The sequence below is a fragment of the Platalea leucorodia genome (assembly GCF_965183815.1).
Source record: "Platalea leucorodia genome assembly, chromosome: 8".
Classification (NCBI taxonomy): Eukaryota; Metazoa; Chordata; class Aves; order Pelecaniformes; family Threskiornithidae; genus Platalea; species Platalea leucorodia.
The window spans coordinates 55,533,916-55,559,107 of record NC_138830.1 but is presented as its reverse complement, the minus strand read 5'-3'; the positions used below and the strand labels follow the sequence as shown (position 1 = coordinate 55,559,107).

At 55.3% G+C, this 25,192-nt stretch overlaps 1 protein-coding gene across 3 annotated transcripts in view; it reads right to left on the bottom strand.

The window, feature by feature from the left end:
* The window catches only part of ZNF469 (zinc finger protein 469), a 177,399-nt gene that overhangs the window by 39,913 nt on the left and 112,294 nt on the right, over positions 1–25,192 (bottom strand). For 2 of the 3 annotated variants that reach the window (XM_082319292.1, XM_082319294.1), the window contains exon 3: positions 8,944–8,992. The gene's annotated coding sequence lies outside the window, so the exon portion shown is untranslated. Of the gene's footprint in view, positions 1–8,943; positions 9,057–25,192 lie in introns of all 3 variants that reach the window. The other variant, XM_082319293.1, reaches the window with a different exon arrangement.

The following is a 25,192-nucleotide window of genomic DNA, read 5'->3' as shown; positions in this document are numbered from 1 at the left end:
ATAGAGGAAATGAGAAACATTACACGGTAGGGCTGGTTTGCGTGGAAGGCAAACGTGGAGAAGGAAAATAATCCTCCTTCCCCGACACGATGCTCTGGCAGCAAGGGATGGCCTGAAACGGGAGCGGGGCTGCTGCGAAACAGTGGGATGGGAGCGATGCCGTGGCCGCTGGTCTCGCCCATGCTCGGTCCAGCTCCTTCCAGCCCATCCCCTCCATCCAGCATCCCGTCCCCCAGGTCGCTGGGATGCACAGGCAGGGTTTGGGGGTGCTCCCACCCCAGTGTGCTCCTTCCCCTCCCCTTTATTAATCCATTTGGTGAAGAACAGGCATCCCACACCAGACTACCAACCCAGCCCCTTTGGTGTGTCCTCCAGGGGCTTTTCCAGCTTCGGAGGCATGGAATGGGACACCCGAGGCACGGGCTGGGATGCTGGGACCATGGCGGGCGAGGGCAGAGGGGATGGTTCCCGATGGGCTCCCCTTTCAGCTTCATCTCACGAATCACCTGAAATAAGGTCATTTTAGTTCAGCCACTCGGGGCTGTGTGAACTCCCTGAAGCCTACTCCAACAGCGTCGTAAGCTTTGCCAGCCCAAGCTGCCTCCGCAGGTTTTACAAGGTCTTTTAGGGAGATAAGAGCAGGTGCATCCTTGGCATCCTCTCATCTCTCTCCTGTCAGGTTAGACACCAGGTTTTTAGTGAAAGCCACGGCCTGGAGGTTTGAAGCACCCATCTCTCCCTGCTCCCAGTCCTGGAGCAGCGTGGGCTCTCCGGCGGCTGCTCCGAGGTGCCCGAATCCCCGCTCTGGGTGGGAGCAGCTTGTCCTTGCAGCCGGCTGGCCTCATCCGGGCAAATACCTCCCAGCCCCGCTCGCTCTGCTCCGTTCAGCATCCTTTTCCCATGGCCCCGGCAGCCGTGACAGCCCCAGCGCCTCCGCACGGATGCCTTCACCGGCTCCTCCCATTCCCATCGCCCCGGCGGGGTTAGGTGTGGGCACAGGGAGCCCGGCCTTTTCACACGCGTGTGAAGCCCCACGCGTGCCACCGGCAGGCTGTCAATAAGCAGCATCGCTCTCTCTGGTCCAGCCACTTCCCGGGCCGTTGTTTTGGTTTTTGCAAAGATAAAATGTCAACATTTTTAGGCACAGAGGGACGGCCGGATAGCCTGACCTGTCAACATCTAGAATGGAAAACACGCTCGTCAAGTACTTGGGATGAGGTTCTAATTACTCCCCACATACCAGCCTGCATAAATACAGCGGAGCGGTCCAAGAAAAGCACGCTTCCGACACGAAGAGCTTTTCCTGGAGTTACATGCCGTCTCCTTTGCCCTGGGAGCCGGGTTTTGTCTCCAGTAGGTAGCAATTTAATTCCGCTGGGATTGAAGGGTGTTATGGAGGAGCCCCAGCCCAGGCGGCATTTCTCCGCGGAGGAAAAGAGCAGCATCCTCCACGGTGATGGGAACGGCAATGCTGCGGGACACAGCCCGGGGTCGGAGAGCCTGAAGGGTGCTGGCGTGGCCCTGTGGGCCTTGGGGACATCGGCCACACCAATGCCAAAGCACCGGAGGATGCTGCGGGACGCTGACATCTCACCAGATCTCATCCTCCCTGGCTTTGCTTCTGGGGAAGCTGAACGGGGAAGAGATCTGATGCCTTATACCATGGCACAGGTCAAACTCCCTCATCTTCATCAACAGCTTCCAGGCTCCCACGTGCCCGTCAGGCATCGCAGGCCAAGAGACGCTACCCCAGAAAAATGCAACAAATTTGCTTGAAGCAAATCCTCAGCTCCCAGCCCCACGTCCTGGCTCCTCAGAGACATGGTTTCTGCTTCCTCACGGTAAGAAACTCCCTCTTTGAAACTTCCACCTTGACTTTGGACGGCCTGCCCTCTCTGGGCTGGCTCCAGGCTCTGGGGAGGCAGCCCCTGCCCAAAACCCGTGGTAAATAAACGCCTCCTGCCTTCCTAAGCGTGGCAGCGGCGCTGCCGAGGGAGGTTCAAGAGGGATGAGGATGCTCCGAGCCAGGGCACGTCAGTGCTGCTGGGTGGATTTGTGTTTATCTCAGTTAATCGCCGTGAGAACTGGGCTCTCTGCTACAGACCTCCTCTTTCCCGCTCTGCGTATTACGATTTCTGGGTCACCAGTGGGCAAGGGAGAAAATAAACTCAGTCAATGCTTAGAAAAACGTTCAGCGGAGCAAAACTCCTTGTTTTAGAGTAAAAAGCCCCTAAACCACAGCTGGCCCAGCCATCAGCACCGAGCACACTTGACCGTGAGCAGGACCAAGGTTGGGCTGAAGGGCCAGGAACTCCTCGGAAGCCAGAAGAGTCCCAGCAGAGACTGGGATGAGGTGGGAAGACACCTGGATCTGAACCAGCGCTGCCTCAGTTTCCCCTCCAGCCTTTTCCCTGCCGTGGATATTCCAGTTATAACTTCCCAGCTGATAAACCGTTGCCTCCCGAGCGGCACTTAAGGCCAGGAGGGTGTCAGCTCAGATGGGCACTTCCACGCCATTCCCAAACACCCTCCAAGGGCTTTGCCTGGCAGCTTCAGCCTTGCCATCTCCCAGTTTGCAACGCCCACGAAGAAAAGCCCAAGAGAAGGACAGCAGAACTGCAGCTTCATGCAACACACGGACCCTCTTCGGGAGGCTCTCGGGGGAGCGGCAGCAGTTGCAGGCAGCAGTTGCAGGCAGCAGTTGCAGGCAGCAGCAGAGCAGGCAGCGGCGCTGGCTGGGCTGTTTGAAGCCCCACGTGGGGGACCTGCCCTCTGCAATCCATTTAGCACTTGGCACCGCTCAGAGGGCTATTTTTAAAAGGTATGCAACTGTCCCAGAAACCCAACTTTGAAGTGTGGTTCAAGGCTTTGTTGTTGTGAAAAGAAAGGGCTTTTTTACGTTTGTAATTAAATGCAAACACAAGTGAGTTATTGGACCAGAGCTGGCCAAGGCAGGTCAGCTCTGCTCTATCCATCGGGGCTGGATGTTGTCCCGCTCCGGTTTCACAGCATGCCCGATAGACCGCTGGCCTTCTCTCCGCTCTGTAAAATGCTGTGGTTTGCTGTCAATTAGAAAAATTTGTTTCCTGGCCACTGATAAGTACCAGGAGAGCAGAGGGTTCCTTCCCATCCTCTGCAGCCCAGCGCTGGCCCATGAAAATCATCCCCCAGCCCAGGTGGGGTGGGCAGGGGACTCGGTTAACGGCGGTGCTGGTGGTGATCCCCGGCAGCGGCTGCCACGGGTGGGATCCTCTCCATGTGCATCCCTGCTTCCAGCCTGCCTCCTCCTCCTCTTCCTCTGAAGAGCCCAGGCTTGACAGGGTCCATGCTTTCATCCAACTTTCTGCATATGCCGGGGGTAGGTGATGCCTGATCCAGCGAGACCCTAGAACTGCCCGGAGAGGCAATACCAGCCAGCCGGTGCCACATGAACCCGGCGGCATTGCCCAAACACCTCCAGGCTGGCAGGAGACGTCTGTAGGAGCAGTTTGCATCTCTTGCCCGCGCGGTTTCAGATGTGGCAGGCAAAGCCACGAAGCTGCTTTAGCTCATCATCCCCCCGGGGCTGTACGGGACTGGAGAGCAGCCTTTCCCCCTTGCAGGGCTACCGAGCATCTTCAACTCCGTGTCTGCAGCTGGTCCTTCATCTGGGGAGTCCTGACTGCAACGGCACGCTAAGAAGGAACATTAACGCACGGTGCAACGCTGGGAGAAAGGCGGGGGTCCCCTTACACTTCCCTGCCAGGGAGGTATTTTGGAGGTGTTGCTGAGCGGGAAGCCCCGGGCCAGCGCCCGGTGTTATTGCAGCCTGGTTTTACCCTGGGCTGGGGCGGGAGGGTGCTAATTAAACATCACAGCTTGAGAGGAAGGGGCGTTAAATAATTCCTGCCACCCCGTTTGTCTGGGCAGCTCCGTGCGGCCACGGGGAGGGAGCAGGCGGTTCCCCTTAATTAAAAAGCAGCAGATCCAAACCAAAAATAGATCAGGCTCTTTTTTTAAGGGGACACTGATGGTCGCCGGCGGCTGCATTTTTCACATGCCTTCTGAAGGAGATCTCTATCGATGCATGGGGAGGATGAGCTGGTTTGGGTCCTGCAGTTCGCTGTGCATTGCACCCGGGGACACGACCGTGCCCAGCTCCTTCCCGTGGGCTCCAGCAGCCCACGCACGGGGCACTGGGGCAGAGCTGGTGGGTAATGCCGGGATGGAAAAGACCTCGCCGGCGGGCAAAGCCACGAGAGGGGAAGGAGTCGGTGCCAGGCGGATTTCGGAGCACTGCCTGGAAGGTAGGTGGGCAAGCAGCAAGGGTTGGCACGGGGGAAGCCGGGCTTGCAAGGAGGCCAAAACGCAGTGCAAATACCTGCCTGCCGCCCTGCCAGCGCCCGGCACTCGTGTGCCGCGCTCCCGACCCCGCTGGCCGGCCCTGCCGGGTCAGGAGCAGGTGACCATTCAATGTGTTTAAAACCAAGGATTAGAAAAACAGATTAAAACCCAAAAGAAAACACAGGGGACAGCACGAGCACTGGTCCTTCCCTGCTGGGTTTTGTTCCTACATATGCAGAACCCCGGAGGAAGGAGGGATGTGCGGCCTTGCAGAGCAAAATGCACGCTCCCGCCTCCTGCTGCACGGTGGAGAGGGCTGATGCCGGCGACCCTGCGAGGATGGGAATGGTGAGAAAGGGTCAGACCTCAGGCCGTTTCGTCTGTCCCCGTGTCACCGAGAGCATCCCATAGTGAAGGATGGGGGACAGCCGCCCGCCGGACCCTGCCCGTGGGAATGCTGGCTCTGCTCATCATTAACTACAGCCCTAAAGCTCCGGGATGAATATTCCCTTCTGAACTGGAATTGTGATAAATCTGGATGGTTTTCTTAGGTATAAAGGCTCCGAGATATGTCAAGTTCTTGGTTTCAGCCTCTTCCACCAGTGGCTTTGTCCACAGGCTCTTTGCTCCAAGGTCTTTGAGGGCTACAAATAAGCAGAGACGCTGTATCCCAGTACCCTCAGGCGGTGCTCCGAACGGAGACCCCAGCTCTCGCATACCTGATGGGTGTTACCCTGGAAAACTCGGGAGAGGTGAGAGGGCCCACGAGACCCGAATCTTCCCTCCCAGCCATTCCGTCGTCCCACGCGGGCTGGGTTTCCCTGAATCCTGGCTCTGGTTCACCAAACGTGGGGTTGGACATTGCTTCCAGCTCCTCCGGGACGCAGAGAGCCAGCGACAGCAGCGGCACAGGGATTCCTGGTGTGGCGGGGGATGCTGCTAAATGGCTTGGGAGCCGTTGCCCTTCGCTGGGCTGCGGTGTGGGTACGAAGGCTTTTGAACAAGCAGCACCTCGGCCATGATTGCCGCAGGGGCTCCGGCCAGCCAGCAGCTGGGATTCGTAGGGGACCAGGCAAACCCCAAACAACTCCGCGGTGTCTCCCGGGGCGCACGGCCGCGATGCGGTCTCCTCCGTGCCAATCTTGGCTTTGTTTGCGGTAACAGAAAGGCGAGGGCAGGCTCAGGCTTCTCGGGCAGCCACATCCACGCGAGTGGGTGTTAAGCGACGAGGAACACCATCAGCCGATCCCTCCGTGAGTCATCCAGCTTCCCTTCCCCAGCCCTTCGGCAGGAGGGAGAGTCGAGTCCCTTCCCATACCAGAGCGGGAATTTAAACTGGGAAATCCTTTCACTTGATCCCAAGCGGACGATGGAGAGACCGAGGCCGGCACGTATGTCTTGGCAAGCCAAGACCATGCTCCCTGCAAGTTATTCCTTGGAAGCCCAACTCTGATTTCACTTACGTGCGTGTAAATGAGACCTAACCCCAGCAGGGCCGATGCTGTTGCTCCCCGTACGTCGGCGGATCTGGGTTGAGGAATTAGAAGCTGGATTGCAGCCTGAGGTAAGCTTCTGCAAAATGAATGCCCGGCAGTCAGGCGCAGATACCTTCAGAGGTTGATTCCCAGCTACATTAAGGCCCCTTTATGCTCCTCTAGCCATGTAAAGAGGTCTCTAAGTGAGTGTAAATTAAATTTAAGTTACTTTTGCTTCCTTTTTAAGGCCCCTTTATGCTTCCAATGAGGGGTAAAGGAGCCTTAGTGTGACTGCGAGGCGGGCAGGCTTCCCTGCCAGACGCAGGCAGGTGAGAGCCCCTCCTGTGCTGCCCGCGCTCGCCCGGAAAGCAGGCGCAGCGGCTTTACAGGGTGCCGGCTCCAGCCGTGCCGGCGCGGGGCGTGACGGGGGCCGACGTCCCGGGGACAGCGGGTCTCTGGGCAAAGGCGCGGCAGGTCAGCAGGAACCACATCAAGACATCCCACATCCATGCAGGGCCAAAGCCTCCTTTCCAAGGATGAGACGGACTAGGACGTGAATTTTAAATGCCCAGGAGATTTTTTCGCCATACAGGTGAAGGTATTTCCTACATGCCCTGGCCGACTTACCACACAGGTAACTTTATTCTGCATTTTTCCTGCACCAACCTGGTTAGGATGTCTCTCTCCAAAGCCGTTGGCTGGTGGTGGTGTGCGGTCAGTTCTTGCATTTATCCCAAAATAACGACTGTATTTTTATGGTGCCAAAAGCGATTCCTGCCATTACTGCTTGTACAACGTTTGCTGACCGCAAGAGCGGTGCGGTAGGGTATGGGATGGTACCCTCAGGTACAGGTGGGATGTGCTGCGATGCCAGCACCTCGCCGCAAGCTAACCGCATCCTAACCGCATCCTCAGCCTCTTCTCCCAGGCACGAGGACCGCCGACGCATCCCGACCTGCTGCACAACCCCAAAAGCTGCTCTTTCACCCCCGTCCCACGAGTCGCCCACTAACAACTACGACAAATACCCTCAACCTCATCCCGAGGTCCGTCTGTCCCCACGGCATCTCTCCGTCAGCGCACCTCGCGCAGGTGAACCCCCAGCCCGGTGAGGTCCCAGCTGGGGGAATCACCTCTCCCAAGGGCTCGGGTGCCAAAAACCTCCTTCCTTATGGGGCTGCCGGTTGCTTTTGCGCTGCCAGGCCCGGGTTCCCAAAGCCGCTCAGCCCCGAAGGAGTTAACGGAGCAGAGCTCGACTCGGATTCCTCCACCTAACCCTCCAAAGTCCCCGTATAACCAGACTTGGCACTTTGAGAAAGCTCCACAAATCCAGAAGCTAAAACGCGCTGCCTTCCTGTTCGTCAAGAGAAGGCAAGTCCCAGCTAATTGAGGAAACAGAGCCTTCCCCCAGCCCCCTTCCAGGCCGCTTATTTATTTAGGGGCTTTTTTTTTTTACCTTTTTTCCTCTTTTTTTTTTTTTTTTTTGTTCTTCCCGGAGCAAACATGAGGAAAAGAAAGTGAAAATTAATTTGGTGGGGCACGGCTGCAATTTATGATGCTCCCCAGCTGGCCGGGGCTGTTAACCCCATCGGCGCCCGGCTGGGGTGGGTGCGGACACCCCGCTACCCCCGGGGCGCAGCATCCTCCCGGGTGCAGCATCCCCCCGTGCCCCCGGCCCATCCGCCGCTGCCCCGTTCCTCCGCTCCCCACGCGGGGTGAAGGGAACGGGAGCAGGAAAGCAAAGGGAAATGGTAGCAGATAACTTTTTTTTTTTCCCCTAAATTGCAGTTTTTTCCCTAAATTGCATTTCCCCTAAATCACATTTTTTTCCCTAAATCACAGTTTTTTCCCTAAATCTAATTTTTTTCCCTTTTCCCCTTGTCTTGCTGCTGCTGAAGTTTCCCAAGTGTACAGTAGTTTTGTTTTTATTTTTTTTTTTAATTAGGTTTTTTTTTTTTTTTTTTTTTTTAACTCCCTCTGACTACTGCACACAATTCAAAGGAAATCTGGGAAACCAAATTCTCAGCTCTCCAAAGCAGCAAATGGAAAGTCACTTAAAGGGACTTCTGCCTTAAAGCGGCAGCAGCGCTTTTCTCCGGCAGCGAAGAAAAGGGGTTAACACCCCCCCCCCAAAAAAAAAAAAAAAAAAATAAGGCAACACGAGGGGGCTCAGCCCTCCCGCAGGGGGACGGTGGCCACCCCCGAGGGCTCGGGCCACCCCAGGTGACAGCTCCGTGGCCACCCCGCTGTGCCCCCCCGCCCCGGGGCCGGCGGGAGCGCTCCCGGGGGGCTGCACACCCCGGGATTGGGGTGGGTGGGGGGGAGCAAAGGGGTGGGGGGGTGGCAGCACCCCACGGTGTCCCTGCGCGTCCGCGACCCTCCGCCACGCAGACGATGCTCGGGGGGGGTCCGTAAATCCACCCGGGACCAGCGAGCACCGGTAGAAGGGTTAAAGGGGGGGGGGAAGCAAAAAAAAAAAAGGAGGAGAAGGAGGAAAGGGAGGACAGACATCAAAGGCAACTTCTCTGCTCAGCAGATGAGCAGAGCTATCCTCACTTCATATTTTTTGCAGCTGAAGTCAAGGGGGGGGGTGGATTAACTCTTTCTCTCCCGGGGGGTCACCCCGCCGGCGACAGGCGACACTTTCCCGGGAGAGGCGGGATCCTGGCAGCCGGTGACAGGAGGAGCCGGGGGGGGGGGGTACCGGTAGCAGCCCCCAGCCCGGGGTGGGGGGGGTCCCAGCTGCAAACTGGGGGCAGCTTGGGGGGGGGGGGGGTACAGGGGGTGGCAATGATTTTTCCTTTTAAAGTTTCGGGATGACACAAATAGCCCAAATACTTCGCAGCAAAGGAGCATCATTTTTTAACGCTGACAAACCTCGTTGAGTCATTGAATGAGCAAGGAAGGGGAAAGGGGGGAGAAAAGTTGCGTTAAAGGGACTTCACGGAGCAAAAATGCAGGAGCAAGGCGGATTGCCGAGGTGACCAGACCCTCGGAAATCACTGGAGCCGAGGTATTAAACCCCCAACACTGACATGTGGCAAACAGCGCATTCCCCTTTCCCCCCCGTCCTCCGACCAAACAAAAATAATATTTACATGACATCAGAGAAGCAGCCTGAAATGACAAAAGGGTGTTTACTCACCTCATTATAAGTCGGCCGGAGGGGAAGGCTGCATTCTCCTCGGCGAGGGCTGAAAAATTAAAAAGTCGGGAAATTAAGAGCTGCCGTCTGGCCCTGTGCAGTTCCTCCGTAATCTGTGTATAAAAAGAGAAGTCTTCATTACTGACCACAGGCACGGAGCCGCGCTGCTCACGCCCCCTCCGCGCCGCACCAGCCAGTAGCACACAGAAGTTGGGCTACGGGAGAAGGAGACAAGCTGAGCGGAGACTATAATGATTTATCTGCACCTCTGGTAGAGGGGGAAAAAGAAAAAAGGGGATAGAAATGGGGGAAAAAAAAAAAAAAGAGCGCATCGAATGTGACACTGGAGGAAAAGGGAGTCTTGTAGTTGCAGAAGGGTGACAGACACAGGGATGTGCCAAGTCCCTAAGGACAAAAAATCCACACACCTTTTGAATCAGCCCTTTAGCCAAAGCCTTAATTAAAAATGCTGCTACAAAATATCAGATAATGGATTGCATTTTCAGGCCTCTCTGGAAAACCAGCTCATATGGCAATGTTTCTAAACTCCTGCCAGAGCAGGGAAAGCTGCCAGTTTTCGGTTACAATATCAAAGGCACACATCCTCCGCACCGGCAGCCCACTCCCGGTTACACCGGAGTAAATCCAGAGCCACCTCGCTGCCTCCGAGGCAGCTGGGGCTGATTTGCAGCGGAGCAGGATCAGGCCCTGCCCTGGCAAACTGCTGGGCTGCTCCTGCCTGCAGCACCGCCGGTGGAAGGAGAAATTTGGCCTCTTTTTCCCCCAATCTGTGATCAGGTCTGCTCACGTCTTGTATTAAAAAAAAAAAAACCCCAAAAAAAGCAGCATTCTCCCAATTTGTAAGGATAAAAGGCCAAGCGGATTATCTGCTTTGCTCTCCTCTGACAGCAGCGGGTGTAATATTTGAAACCCTGCTCTGAGGTCAGTACGACTTTCATAGCAAGAGGCCGATTGACATTTTTCACGTTGCGACGATTAAGCTCCGTAAGCGTACAGAATGAGTTGTCATCTAACCTTAGCAATCAAGTGGAAATGCAATAAAACCCCTGGACTGGATGCCATCCAAGCAGCTCCGGACGGAGCAGCCCCTGGAAGGGCACATGCTTGTTTACAGCAACGACTGCAAACTGCCTTTGAAAAGTCAATCTGGCTTTTGCGGACTGCAATAGCGGGGCTACACCAACTCCTGACATCGTTTGCATTACAGCTCGCGCCGTTTTGAATTACTCATATTTAACAACTTTTTATTTCTGTGTTTTGTTTTTTTTTTTTTTTTATTTTTCTTCCAGCCCCAGAAGCCAGCAAACATTTCTTGGCATCACTGGGTTACGGCTGCGCCCTGTGCTGCTGTTTCGCACGGCACGGACAACCTCCCATCCATGGTTTTGCTCTCATGGCGTCCAATACCCTATGGAAACACGGTATAGAATAATACACACCAGTTTGGACCAAAAGCTCTCCAAAGGCCTGTGCAATTTCAGCAAAGGCCTATTTTGATGAAAACCAGAACTAAGGGGTTGAAAAACGCTGCTTTTGCCCAGCTTGCCTCCAGCCCGCCCCACCGAGCCTGAGCCCAGCTCTGCATGGGTGAGCCAGTCCAGGCTGATGGCGCTGCCCGCTCGCGCCCAGCATCCCGGCTCCCCCCATCGCCCTCCCAGCGCTGCCAAGGCTTCGGCACGGGCTCAGCTTTTGCTTTTTAAACGTAAGCATACGCGTGGCTTTTTGCAGCAGATCTTTCCTTGGGGAAAACACCCCAAACCATCCTCTGAATAGCAAGTGACTTCCACGCATCCATAGCATGCTGTATTCCAGCAAGAAGGGTACCAGCGCGCCGGCCTCGAGCATCCATTTGGCAAATATCGCCACGAAACATTACACGCAGTCCCCAGTAGAGCACGCGTATCCAGGAGGAGGGATGAAGGAGGAAAAAGGCTCGTTTTAGCTAATGAGCTAAGTCCAGAGGCACTTCCCCAAAGCCAAGGGAGCTACTACGGACTGAACCCGGCCTAACAGCGAGCTGGCTCTGGCTCCCAGTCAGGGACTGTTTTAGAAGACTCATTCACAGGGCAAAACAATGAATTTTAAAATACATGCTGTATTCATAGATTTGTTTTGAACCCGCTAACATGAAACCACTTATATAATTGTCACAGCGCAAACATCTCATTATGCACAATAAAAGAAAAATTTCGTTTTTCTCCCCGCTCCCCCTCCCAGTTCTGTGCTTTTTGCTGTGGCCAAGACGTTTCTCATGCACCATAAATCAAACCCAGGTGCATCTGTCTGCATGAAGCACTTTGCTAATAAACGTTGCTTAAAATACATATATAGCTGCATTAAAATAAAACCCAGCCCATCATTTGGAGGCCTCAGAATTCCCTTTCAGACCCAGGAATAGTGGTTTTTCCCCCAGGTGGTGATTATCCCATCAGCATTTGATGCATTAGGTATCAGGATCGAAGTGCCCTGCTCTTCCTCACGCTGGATTTCTTCTGTGCTATTTAACTCGCATCCACATTTCCTAGAAATCAGGTGGGCTCGAAACTGTTCTCATACACAAAACCATGATGTTTTCAACCAGGTACAGCTGGCCACACGCTCATTTTTAACAGTATGAGATTATAAGTATATATTAATTATATATTATTAATATACTGCGGTGTTAGTTCATATAGAAGATTTTTCCCCTGCTTTGCTCCCTTTTAGCCAAAGCCTTTCAGCACCTTGCTGTTGCAGGCCAGGCAATTTGCAGGACCGCTGCCGTGACCTGCTGCAATGAGCTGGGTCAGGATCCGGCTCCGTAGCTCCTCCGCTCCATCAGGACGTTCCTTACCACGCCAGCCTCCTCGCAAGCACGTACCCTGTCTTTGCACGAGCAATGGGGTGAAAACAGACTTCGGTCTGACCGTAGCATGCATCAAAGATGTCTGATCCTGATCCAAATCCACAACTCCGATCTGCACAGCTTTGGAGCGCGCGGGCTGGCCAAGCACTTGCATGAGATGGTCCCAAGGAAGGTGCTGAGGACCCAACCTCAGAGACAAGCCAGAAGCTGATTCGTGGCCGGGAACTTTGCAGGCAGCATCACTCATCTTTGCCCTCTACTTGTTCTTTATTTCAGGCTCCTCAAAACCACAATCCAGGCTAGAGACCAGAGACCACGGTAAGGGACATCATCCCTACACCAACACCGTCGGGAGTGCCACCGCAAAACCACGCTGCAGACCCGGCTGCGAGGACTCACAGGGACGTTTTTGAACGGTGGCTCCAGACTGGGCAATCCAGCCAGGTAGCAGCGAAGCACACGGGCTGCTCAACGGGAAGATGAAGTTGAGTAGCCACGAACGCTTTTGATTTCAAGTCCAACGGGGTTTGCAAGGCAGATTTCAACCCCCCAGCCCACAGCAGTTACTGTCATTGTTAAAAACGTATTTGTGGGGGCACTCTGTCTATGGGACAGAAGAAGCCAACGCCATTCCCACCACATCTGGGTTTGCAGGAGACGAGACAAGCCATGGGGAACATCTGTGGGGTCCTGGGCACCAGAAGGGGCCACCACTGCTAGCGAAGAGATGGCATCTCTCCAACCCCTTTTTCTACCTGGGTGCTCATCATATGGGGTCCCCACCACAACCCTTCATATTTGCACCCTTCCACAGAGAGAAGACAACCACCAGCACCCGATGAAGGGAAAGAGGGATCCAAAGGCAGCAGCACCATGAGACTCAGGGATGGCACCTCCGAAGACCCTGGCTGGCCTCGAAGGGCTTTCATCAAACACGATGAATCGCCCAGGACTCTGAGCTACTTGTGAGACCTCCAAGAACGGCAACTGAAAATATAAATCAGCGATCAGGAAACTTAATTTCACCCCAGATGAGTCCCCGCTACTACCAGAATAATTGCAAAGGGCCAAAAACCAAATAAGGTTCAACATCGCTGCGGACGATAGATGGTCAACGCAAAGCTAACATTTTGCTATCAGTTTCTGTTGAAAAGCCCGTCCCTTTTCTGTTGAAAAACTCATTGAAAGTTAATTTGCTTCACCAAATTGTCATAAAAACGGCAGCTCGGTAAGAGAGCCGGGCCAGGGCTGCGGGCTGATCTCATCTGGAGAGTGGCAGAGGGGGGGGCGAAAGCTGCGGCTCGGCAGCGGTGCCTTGCTCTTCCTTCCCAAAGCAAATTCCCTCATCGTAACCCTTCTGTGACCCTCCGCAGCCCAGCACGGATTTCCTAGAAACTCATTTTCTCGCTCGCCTCTAATCTTGTTCTGGTAAAGGCTCGCTGAATAGCTTGACTCCCAAAAGAAAAGCTGACATCAACTAAAACCGCTTTCTGCCCAGGGAGACCTGCTCCCATCCATCCCACGGCTGCGATGGGTTTCTTCTGTCCATCTCCCTTTTATAAAAGATTTGAACTGGCTGCTAAGACTGGGGTCAACATCCCCTGCTCATCGCACACTCACAGGGGCACGGAGGGCAAGGCTGGCGCAAGGACAGCCAAGCCCATATGGCTTCAGCTACGGTACTTAAGACACACATGCATACTATGCTGCGGTCCTGATGGGCGCTGCTGTGGCTTGGATGCAGGCAAATAAGCACCAGAAGACCCCAAAGCATCTTCTGAGGGGTCCCCAGGGTGGGCAGCGCCTGTCCCGCCTGCAGCTCCCCTGCCAGCTTGCAGAAAGTGCTGCAAACGCATGGCTGCGGTGGCTGGAAAGGGGGTCTGCTCAGGGAAACTGAGGCACGGGGCAGTCGGGGCAGCACTTAGAGTTGCTTTTATAGTAGCACTTTAGGAAAAAAACCCCAAACCCCAAAGATTTTGGCTTTCTTGCTCTGCAGACCTCACGGCATACGGCAGGAGCGCGCGCGGGGCAGGTATTTGCAGAGCCCTTATGCTAATAGGGTTGTAGCATCTCTTCCCAGCCCTTCGCAGCCATTCAATCTGGGAATCCTGCTAATGAAAGGAAAACAGAGAGGAGCTGCAGAGCAGAGGCCCAGGGTGTGGTAACTCTAGAAGGCAGCAGAGGAGGGATGAATGAAACCTTTCACTGTGGTCCAGAGGAGCCAGTGGCACACAGGCTTGAGGAATTCAAGAGCTCTGCACACCAAAGCAGGCGGTGAAGACGTTTCGTGGGACGTGGAGACACAACTTTCCTTTAATTAGCGGGCAGGGAGGACGATGGAGGAGCTGCGAGAGGGGGGACGCGCCACGCTGGATGCAGACACCCCACAGGGGGAAAATAATATCGGTATCAGCAGTCAGAAAGGGGACGAAGGAGGCCGGCTTCCCAAACGCTGAAAAGCTGTCCTTATTTTTTCCTGTAATTATGTCTCTAAGGGATCACTAACATTTACATTTTTGTACGAGCTGTATAGTTTATTCACAGCCCTGCTCAGCAAAAGGCTCCGCTACTAAATAGACTTATTGATGCTTGCACTTCTATACATTATGCTACATCCACGCTCAGACAACCGGCCTATTTTACCCTGCTCTATATTGTGAACAAATTATTCTCCTCTCCGGCGCGGTGCGCTCCCACCCAGCCACGCGCCCCGCACGCCCCCAGCCGAGCCATGAATGGCCGCAGTGTACAGAGCCGCTTGCTCCCCTGCCTCTCAAAACACTCGCAGAGGGGAAAAAAAAAAAGCCAAAAAAGAAAAAGGACGGGGTATAAAGATTCCTTCACACTCTCTGCCCGGGATTATTTCACCTTCCCCCCCCCCAGCCCCTTTTCCCACTCCAAAAATAAATATATAAGGAAAAAAGCAGAGGAAATGATTCCTTAATGCTTCTGCACAGAAATGCTGTGGCCTCGCTCCCCGTTGTCTTCCTCCTGCAGCCAGAACAAACTCTTTTCTCCTGCCCCTCATTGGGGGAGATTACTACGGGGAAATGTTTTCCCTCCCACACTCTCAGCTGGCTTGAAATTATTTATATGAAACCTATCTGGAAACTTCTCCCCAGCCCGAGCAGTGCTGGGTACCTCCAGGCCACGGGCAAAAGCCTGGGCGAGGTTGGTGAGAGCCGTAACCTGCTCTCATGCATGAAATGAGTTGGGGAGGTCTCAGTCCTCTCCAACGTGGCCCGTGGCCGTGCCATGAAACCACCCCGTGCACCGGAGGGTCTGGGGACCGGGGCCGTCCCCGGCTCATCCCTGTGCCGCGCCCATCCAGCCATCTGCGAATGCAGGAATTAGCCCAGCTCTTCCATTTTAATGACTTTTTCTTAGAGCCAACATCTTTTTTTGACCTTTTTTTCCTCCCTGCCCTGCGCGTCCTTGCCCACAGCTGCCGAGGCTGCCCGGGCACAGGGAAGCACCCCGGCACAAGCAGCACGCTGCACCGCAGCAACCTGCACCCCAGCAAAGAGCTGTCCTTGCCCCAAATCCCTCTCCAAGGGGGAGAAAAGCATTTCTGGCAGACATCAGTATCGGGATCGCTCCCGGCATCCCTGCTCGCAGCCGAGGACCGCTCCGAAGGCAAATAGTACCCCTCTGTGCCTCCGGCACGCAGCGCCACGGACACATAGATGGCATTATATTTAGCTGGCCCCAGATCTCGGGCATAATATTTTTTTTAGCAGTGGACTAAATATTTTTAACATATGCAAACATGCATGACTGAGGCAGCTACAGAGCCGGGGAGCTGGGATGCTGACGGCCTTCCAGGGCAGAACAATGTCACCTTTCTACTCCCCGGTGCTGCCTGTCCCCGGGATGACGACCGTGCAGCTCGAGAGGGATGGGGAGAAGGGGGTAAAGAAAAACGTGGAAGCTTTTCAGGGTGAATTTTGCAATGGTATCACAGTGAAAGGGTCTGAATTCCTCCGAGGCGGAGAGCTGGGGATGCACACAGCAGCGGTCTGTCTCTCGGGCAAACATACTTGCGTGCGCGCCTGGCTTGGCCGAGAGGAAACGTTCCCGGCTTTAAGCAAACACAGAGGTGCCGGGTCAAATAAGTGGAGCAGAAAGTTCTGTCGTAGGTAAATAGGTCACTGTCAGCCCTGGGTTGAGCAGCGCGGCCAGGGACGTGCCAGCCATCCTGGGTATGTACCCCAGCATTCCCACCCCTGCTTTACAGGTGGGGAAACTGAGGCACGAGTCTCCCAGGAGCCACGTGTGTTTGGCCACAGGAGGGAGAAGGGATGCTGCACCGGTACCTAACCCAGTGCTGATGCCCTGGACCCACAGGTCAGCTCCGGATAAATGAATTTGGGTTAATGGCCTGCGTTTGTGCAGCAGCTTCGCTCCGTCCGTCTGTCCCCCTGCTCCCACCGTGCTCCCCACAGGCCACCCGGCAGGTCACTGACGCCGCAGGCACCGGCGCAGAGGGTTGGTGATGGAGCGGTTGCAGGAACAGAACGAGGAATCCCAAACCCAGCCTTCATCCCGCACCGCGAGCAGCAGCAGCTTTGCCAGCTCAGCCCACTGCCAGGCTGCACGAGATGCGCAGAAATTCCCCAGTTTTATCGCTTAACTCTTTTCTTTTTGCACCATCGCCGTGGCAGGTGATCAGGTGTCAGCAAAGCGGGGTCGGAGCAGGGAAACTGAGGCAGGGAGAGGAAAGGGAGCTGCTTGCCGTGCTGGGCAGTAGGTCCATGGCTGGGCAAGGAGCTGGTGGCCAGTGTCCTCCACACTGCACGGCAAACTGCAGAGCCTCTCCTGTGCTTCCCCACATGCTGTGGCCATCAGGCCAGGTCCCCTCGCTGGTACTGGCTCCAGGAGGCTTTGTGCAAGCCCACCTTGGGCTTCAGCAGCTTTTGAACAGCAAAGAAAGGTCACGAGGAACACAACGGGGGTCTTCCAGGGAGGAGAGGGGCTGCAGGGACGGGGCTCTGCCCCGCGGCAGCTCTCCTGGCCTCGCTGGGCACCCTCCCCACGCCGTCCCCCTGTCACATGTGTTTCTGACTCCTTATCTCAAAGCATCTCAGACATTTCTCCTTGCTAAACATCTGCAGCTCCCGCGCACAAGACGCTGGTCTCAGCGGCGCGTTATTGCTTCCAGGGGGCCAGATGTGGACAGGAGGCACGCGCCGTCCCCCGCCGGGGCTTCGCGTCCTCTTCTTTCCCTGCAAACAGGCACATTTGTGCTGCCAAAAAATGCCGGACTGTTGAAAGCTGGCTCCAGAATAACTCTATCAACCAACAACATCTCCCTTACACCTGCGACGGGGCTGATATCACCCTGCCTGGGCGCAGGGTTGGGGTACGTGAACCATCTCTGTTTCCAACGGCCGCGAGGATAAGCTCAGCCCAGGGCATGGAAGCACGCGACGAGGAAGCTATAGGGGGGTGCCGCTTCCAAAAGGAAGAGCCAGATTAAATAGGAGCATATTCCTGCTCTCTTTCCGAGTCACCAGACATTTGGAGCCGTTTATGATGACTGAAGACACCAGCCCAGGACAGTCCCAGCACCAGAACAACAGTTTTGTAGCCCAGATGGGTGATGTCCCCCCAAGAGCTGGTGAAGACAAAGGGGGAACCCCAAGGTTAGATCAGCTTGAAGCATCCCAGGCTGAACCGAGAAGCGTTACGCGGGGTCTTGGCTCAGAGCACGCATTGCTTTTTACCCTATAGGAACAACGCAAGGTCAAACTTGGACCTTTATTTCTTATATTTCTGCTAACAAAAGTGTATTTGCACCCAGAGCTGCCCCGGTGCCTCTGGCTGGGCTGGGGGGAGATGCCATTAGAGCAGCAGAGGACCCAGCGCTGCCAAAGCCCCGCCGGCTTCGGCACGGGGCCGGAATTCGGCTGCTGGGTGCCACCAGCTCTCTGCAGCTGGGAGCTGATCGGCCGACGTGAGGATTTTGCTGCTTGGCTGTGCTGGCACGGTGGCGACGTGCAGACTAGGCTCGGGACGCGTAGGAACGTCTGCTTTAAAGCTTCCTTTTTAACTCTAATAAAAACAACCAAAGCTTGCCTTGCCTCTTCTCCTGCTGAGCCAAAAAACTGCAACCTTGTGCCCAGGGGCGAGAAACTGAGCAAAACCTGGCAATGGATAGGAGTGAAACGTCACCCTGAGGAATTGGTGGCATTGACTGAGCTGGCGGGGACCACTGCAGGGTGGCACCAGGCTGGCACGGGTCCTGCAGCCCTGCCTTGCCCGCTGCCAGCTTCGCAGCTCTGCCCCAGGGCTGCCCCCCGCCCCCCGCAGCGCCGAGCCGCGGGCAGGCTCGTATTTGATTTGGAAAGACGCGCGATGCCTGCTAGAAGCGCGATGTTCCCTCTCCGATGCAATCTGGGAGGCAAGTGCCAGCACGGTTCCTGGGGAGCGGCCGAGGCGGCCGGTGCGTCCTCCTGTTCCCATTCCCGGCTCCCGGGCTGCCACCCCCTTCCCTGCATAAACACGTCATTTATCCAGGGCTCCGGCACTGTTTTGACCTTGCAGATGTGAAACTCAAGGGCTCAATTTTCTGTCTATTTAGATGCAGAAAGATTGTGATTATGCCAAAATAGGCATCTTAGAGACGGCTGCACGTTGCTAAACCCTTTCCTGTACCCTCTGGGTTGAACAGATGCTGCAGAGCATCCAGCCGGGATGGAGCTCAGCCAGACCCAGGCTCCCCGTTCCCTTCCCTGTGTCACCAGCATCAGTCCTCGTGCATATTGTGAGAGGCTGCTGGGATGCAGCATCCCATGCCAGAGGGAGGACGTGGGCCATCTGCCTCCGGCACCGCCGCTGCTGGCACGACCCCGGCAAAGAGCAGGGAGGCAGAGGGCCGTGGCTCCAGGCAAGAGAAGCGGTGCAGAAAGCAGAGCTGTAAACCATGGCCTTGGGTTGAAGGGGTGTGAGAGAGCCCGGGGTGGGTGCAGGGGTGGCTACTGGCATCGGCAGGAGGAGGATCTATGTTTCCTGGGGGTTTAGTGGCCACAGCGTCCCTGCTGCGGCATTTCCATCCGTGCAATGGGATTCCTGACGTGGACCTCTGTTTCAGAGCATCCTCTGAAAAGAAGAGCTGGGAACGCTCCAGGAGTCAGGCAGCACGCTCCGCAGGGCACAGCCACGGGGTGTCCCAGAGCCTGGCACCCAGCTCCTGCCCCCATGGGCGGTCACCTGCCCAGCTCGATACTGCACCAGGACTCAGTAATTTGCATTTTTCATTTGCAATCAGCTGAGTTTGTCTTGGATTTTCCAGTTTCATCATTTCAAAGTGAAACTTCTGGGTGTTACCTGCAAAGGCAGGAGAACCGCTGAGCCGGTTCCTGCCTCCCAGCTGGCCACAAACCCGGCCGGAGTTTAATCCTTTTTCTTTTCTTTCTTGCATCTTGAATTGAACAAGAATAACAAAGGAGGGAACATCACCCTCTTCTTCCACCTGTCTTTGACCCAGACCTCCCCCAGTCCTGCAGGCATCATCCCAGAGTTACCGTGGCGGGTCTGGATGGACGCACGCCCGCTCGAGCCCCACCACGGCTGGTGCAGAGCTGGCAGTGACGATGCGCTGGGGACCTGGGGCCGCAGGACCTGGGGCATCGGGGCACGACGTCTAGTCCCTCTGCTCCCTCCAGTGTCACCGCAGCAACAAGCTTTCCCAAATTTCTCGTAACGCCATTTGGGCTTTCCCCCGCACGTCTCTCCATCCCGGCTCCCTTTCACACCAAGCAGCACAGAGCCTCTTTAAAGTCTTATTGTAGATACAGCAGTTCAGCCGGAATTTTACTTGAGCGCGTGAATAAAAAGAAGCTTTTCACAGAGTTTCAAGCAGCATGTGCGTTAAAAAAAATAATAAAAAGATTAGGAGGAGAAGGTTGCTGCCCCGTCTGTAGCCACTGCTCCCAGCGCCGGGTCCTCTCTCTGCTCGGCCCAGAGGGCTGCAGTCTCACCCCGAGGTGTGCTGGCAGCTCCCCTGCGCGTCCAGATGAAAGGACACCTCACAATCGCTGCTTAATGCCAGGTAAGTGTTTTTCCTCAAAAGTACGGGAGAGGAAATTCAATATTTTTTTAGGACTTGGCTTTGCATAACAACGACCGGCGCAGTGAGATCAATTCGGTATTCACGCTCAACACAAACAAGCACCTTCCAATAACCTCACACCTCCAGCCCAGCCACCGACCTGTCCCCAGCCATCGCCCGGGGTGCCACGGTGCCAGCACACGCTCCCGAGGACACCCATCTCCCGTGGAGGGCAGAAGGGGGACAGCGTTGCGTTGTGTCCACCCACAGGCGCGGATGCCCCCTGAGATGTTTCGCCAGGCTGGAAGATGCAGAATGCAGAAATAGATATATATAAATACAGTACAGGGACTGGGGAAAGAAAGAAGATATCCTCTGGGAAGAGGAGAAAGGTCTCTCACCTCCGTGGTGGGAAGAGGAAGGGGCACGGCGCCAGTATGGCAGCTTTGCCCAGAAATGCCCGATTTCTGCTGGCCCAGAGACCCAAGCCTAGCAGAAACGTAGGGAGAGCCATCCGGAGCATGACTTTGGCCAACGCTCCCGAGAGGTTTCAAAACCACGGAGAGCAAATCTAAGTTGTGTCAAACGAATGAAGACAAGGTTGTTTCAGCCACACAAAAACCACCCGGGAAGCTGAAGGTGCAGACTGGAGCCTTCCAACCCCACATCGCACCAGACCCCACTTTTGGGCATCTCTCCCCAAACATGTCTCACCATGTCCGTGCCCTCTCACGAGCCCAACCTGCTCATGTCCTCCATCGTCGTGGCACCCAGCCTGAGTTATCCTGGACCAGCCCCAGAGGCTGAGACCCTTTTTACACGTGTTTCTGAAGAGGAGCAGGATAGTCCAGCATCTCCCCACCTCCTGGAGGAGAAGGACCTCCGTCACTCAGCAGCTGGACCCAAGGCGACATTAGCTCTCCGCTGAGGGCAGCCAAGGCACAGACTGTTATTTACATTTTGATAAACACTGACACATCTTTCGGAGCAGAAGGCAGCTTTCGAAATACACAACGAAGGGGAAAAGGAGCAGCGAGGTCGCTAACCAAAATTTTCAGGGAGAAAATCTGCTCAGTGGGGTGAAGGTAAGGGGCTGGAGTCCCTGCCCCGATCTCATTGCTTCATTCACCAAATCCTGGTTCTTCTTGTCTCTGTCTTTTGCCATTTATTCCCTCTGCTCCCCTGCAGCCTTTTCTGAGCAGCTGCCCTTTGCTAGTAAACAGTCCACAGCCCCGGGGCCAGCTTTCCCAGCACTAAAAGCCCACTTATTTCTGTTTCTCTTGACAAAACAGTAGCAGATTTGTGCTATAAATCCCCATTAACAATCTACATTGGCTTGCTCCCATTAGCACTTGCCAAAGGAGAAGAGGTTTGTGTGCGTGCACACGCGTGTGAGCGTGTGCAAACATCTCCCTCCTGCAAACAGCAGCCAGGGCTTTCGACTCAAGATCTTCCCGTTAAATGTCAATATTCATAAGCAGAATCTAAATATTTCAAATCCCGACAAATTTAAACATACAAAAGTCTCGTTGAGTCATTTCCTAAAAGGCTTCTCTCAAACAAAAGCCTGACACTTAATCCATGCACACGCTATTCATGGAAACGGGGGGAGCACAGTTTGCCCTAAGTACATAAATACCCCTTATGCATTGTATAGGCACGAAAAGGATTTGAATACCCCTATGCATTGTACAGGTATGAAACAGCTTTTAGCATCGAGGTGAAGGAGGATAAACCCAACACGTGATGAATCCTCAGTCTATTGCCAGATATCCTAAATATCCACTGAAAATCAAAGCAAGCCACCAAAACCGATGCAATGAGTCGTGCGAGCCCAGTGCCCCGATGCTCAGCCCTAGCTCTTGCTGCAGCCGGCCCAAACCCTCAGCCTGCTCTTCTCCAAGGCATCCTCCTCAATACTTTTCCAGCAGAAGCAACTGGTTTTGGGGAACAGACCCTGCATTTCACAGCAGACCAACTCCAATGCAATGCAGCCTGCACCTTGGCGTAATTCAGCCGCCTGCCCAGCCAGTCCCTGGTGAGTGTTTTGGAAAGACAAAGCCCTCAAAGGAGTTTTGCTCAAGGGAGAGCAAGAAGCAGGGCGAAGCCCTGAATAGCAGCTCAGCCCTGCTTGCTCCAGCTCTCTGCATTTTCTAGCTGCCACCGCGGAGCAGATCTTCCAACAACCTCCCAGGGGGATGCAGCAGCTACGCCGGCTGCCAGGTAGGGCACAGATACGCGCAGCTCCTGACGGCTTGCATCCCAGTCACACGCAGCTCTGCGATCTCCTGCTCTCACCGACTTAGCCTGGCCTGTGCCAGGTTTCAGGGTCCTATTGATGTGGATGGGGGAAAAAAGCACACTAAGAGCCTGGCAGCGAAGGGCTCCGGGGAAGCATGCACGGGTGCATGTAAAAGCAGATGGTCCAACAGTCCAGAGCAGCAAAAGCAGTACCGGCACCGCAGCGCATTCTGCACTGCCCCATGGGCTGGGGAGCTCCTCTGCTCCGGCAGAAACCCAGCACTTACTCCTCTCTCTCCATCCCCTCCTCGTCCTGGCTTCGGCTGTGCAGCCTGTGCATGCTGCAGCCGGGAGCACCGCTGCAGGGCTGCCCGATGGGCTGCATCCCAGTGGGATGTATCCTGGTGGGGTGCATCCTGATGGAGGGCTGCCCGATGGGCTGCATCCCAGTGGGATGTACGCTGATGGGGTGCATCCCGATGGGATGCATCCTGATGGGATGTATCCTGATGGGATGCATCCTGATGGAGGGCTGCCTGCTGGGGTGCATCCCGCTGGGGTGCATCCTGGTGGGATTTATCCTGCCGGGATTTATCCTGCTGTATGTTCGCCTGTGGCAAACAGGTGGCGATGTTGTACTCCAGGACTTCAGCTTCCAGCCCCAAAAAGCCGGCTGCTGTCAGAAAGCCGCTTTCGGAGCCTCCCTGGCCCGGGTGCCCCCCAGGAGGCCTTGGAGAACCAACGAGAGAGGTGCCGTGATGAACCCAAGCTTTCTTCTTCACTTTAATTAAAATAAATGCAAGCCAAAGCTTCTCTTTCTATTCCCTTACAATCAAGACAAGGGAGAAAAGGTCCATCCTTTGCAAGTGCATTTTTCCCTTGAGCTTTGAAGTGAAGAAGAAAGTTAGGCTCGCAAGGGGAGCGGAGAGGATGCTTTGGGGAAGGTGCATCACCCCGTGGTTGTGGGCACAGGAGCAGGGACCTGGGACATCGCAAGGGTACGTCACAAGCAGAGGAAAAAATTCCTGCAGCAAAGCAGAGAGCCGTCCTGCGAGATGACTTCCATCCACGGCAGGTACCTGCACTGCCCGGGCTGGAGCGCGAGGTCTGCAGGGACCTGTGTGCACCCAAGGCAGCGGAGCAGCGGGGAAGATAACGGAGTTGTGGGGTTATCTTGCTTGTGCCTGCCGCTCAGCACAGCCCCCCGGAGCCAGCGGCCCGGGGTCTTGCAGGAGACCGGGAGGACGGCACCTCGCCGGAGCAATTCCTCATCTCGGAGGGAACGAGGCGCCTGGGGCATGCAGGATGCTGTGCACGCAGGGGTTGCTTTGTGTGTGTCCCCAAGGGATGCAGCACAGCGACCAGGGGCACAGAGGGGACCAGGGCCACGGGAGCGGAGGTGGCAGTGCTGGGGCAGATGCCGGCATGGCAGCCCGTGGCCACCGCCTGCCCCGTGCCCCTGGCCACGTGCCCTCCGGAGCACCTGGAGCGATGCCACCCAACACCTCCATGAAAGCAGAAGCTGCCAAGGGCTTTGCATCGCTGCATCCCGCTTTTCCAGAGAGGCACATTTGAAGTCACCGGAGTCCTTCTCTGAACCGAGTCCCTGTCCCCGCACCGGAGTCTGTCTCTCACACTCCCCATCCTTCAAAAGGAAAGGTGGAAGCAGAGGGAGAAGCTCCTTCGAGCCTTGCCCTCGCCGTGCCGCTGGGCAGGAGGTGCCCGCAGTCCAGGACGTGTTGAGCAAGTCGCAGAGCAATGCCGCGTTCCCGCAGACCGATGGCATTCAAAAAACCCTCGCGGTTCTCGGCACCGCAGCCAGCCGGGCTCGTGGGTCACCGGAGATGCCAGACGATGGCGAGCAAGGGGACAAGGGCTGCAGATGGTACCAGGACCAAGGGCTCCATCCTCCTAATGAGCGTTGCCCGTTCAGAAAAAGGTGAGTGCGTTATTGAGGTGACAGCCACAAATTCAAGGGGATCCTCAGCAGGTCTTGGGGCGGTGGAGGCTGGAAAAACAAAGGAGCATCCGCAGGCACGGCGAAGACCGGCAAGATGAAAAATTATGGTAATTGCAGGTGAAGAAAGCAATTCCCAGGGTGAGGTGAGATGGGCTCTGCGCTGTAGGATGTGTTTAAAAGCAGGTTGGGAAAAGCAGCTGCATTTCTCTTCTTGGAGGGATTTCCCTGACTTTCTGCTGTCTTCAGTGCCTCTCTTGCAAGGATCTGTATTTTGCTGCCTAGCCCACAACACCCATCCCAAAAGCCCCATCTTGCAGAGGGGACAGGAGTCATCTAAGGTCACAACCAAACCGCTGCAGAGCTCAGGAGACGGGTCCCCTCTGCCAGCCCCGAGTCCCATCCTCATCTTCCCCCAGCGACCAGCATCACTGAAAAGTCAGAGTCCGTGGCACGGCCCATGGGATGGCAAACCAGCCCTAGCAATGACTGCCTGGCGCAAACACATGCACTTTTCCTCGCAGCAAGACTTACTGTCCCCAAACCCTGATAAATTATGGGAGCACAACTTGCCACGAGAGCCGGGGAACGCCTCTGCAGATGAGCTCGGACAGACCGACATCTGCCCGCGGAGGCAGGCTGCCTATACAGTTATTTATATAGTGCCAGAGAGCAACAGCTCAGAGCTGAAATAAATCTACCTACACATGTAAAATGCCTTCGCTCGAGCAGCCTTTCCAGCAGCGGCATGGCCACCCTGGGAAAGCTGCTTTGGAAACAGTGTGCTGGATAAAACCACTTTTTTTCAAAGGTTTGCAGAATAAAAGTTAGCTTTGTGCTCGCTTGGTTTTCCTTTGAACCTCAGCGGTGGGACGGGCAACTCCGAAAGTGATTCTTGGTCTCCCACCTTCGGATGGAGCCCGGGACCGCTCAGCCAGCCCCTGCGAGGGGCAAAGCTGTAGGTGACTTCCTTGAAATATTCCCTACGTGATTCAGATCTTGAGGATCTGCATAAAAACCCAACATCGAACACCACTGGGATAACACCCTCCCTTCATCAAGGCTTAACGACCTGACCTGCAATGAGCTGCACCCGGGGGAAAGCCGCAGATGAACACGCACAGAGAAATGG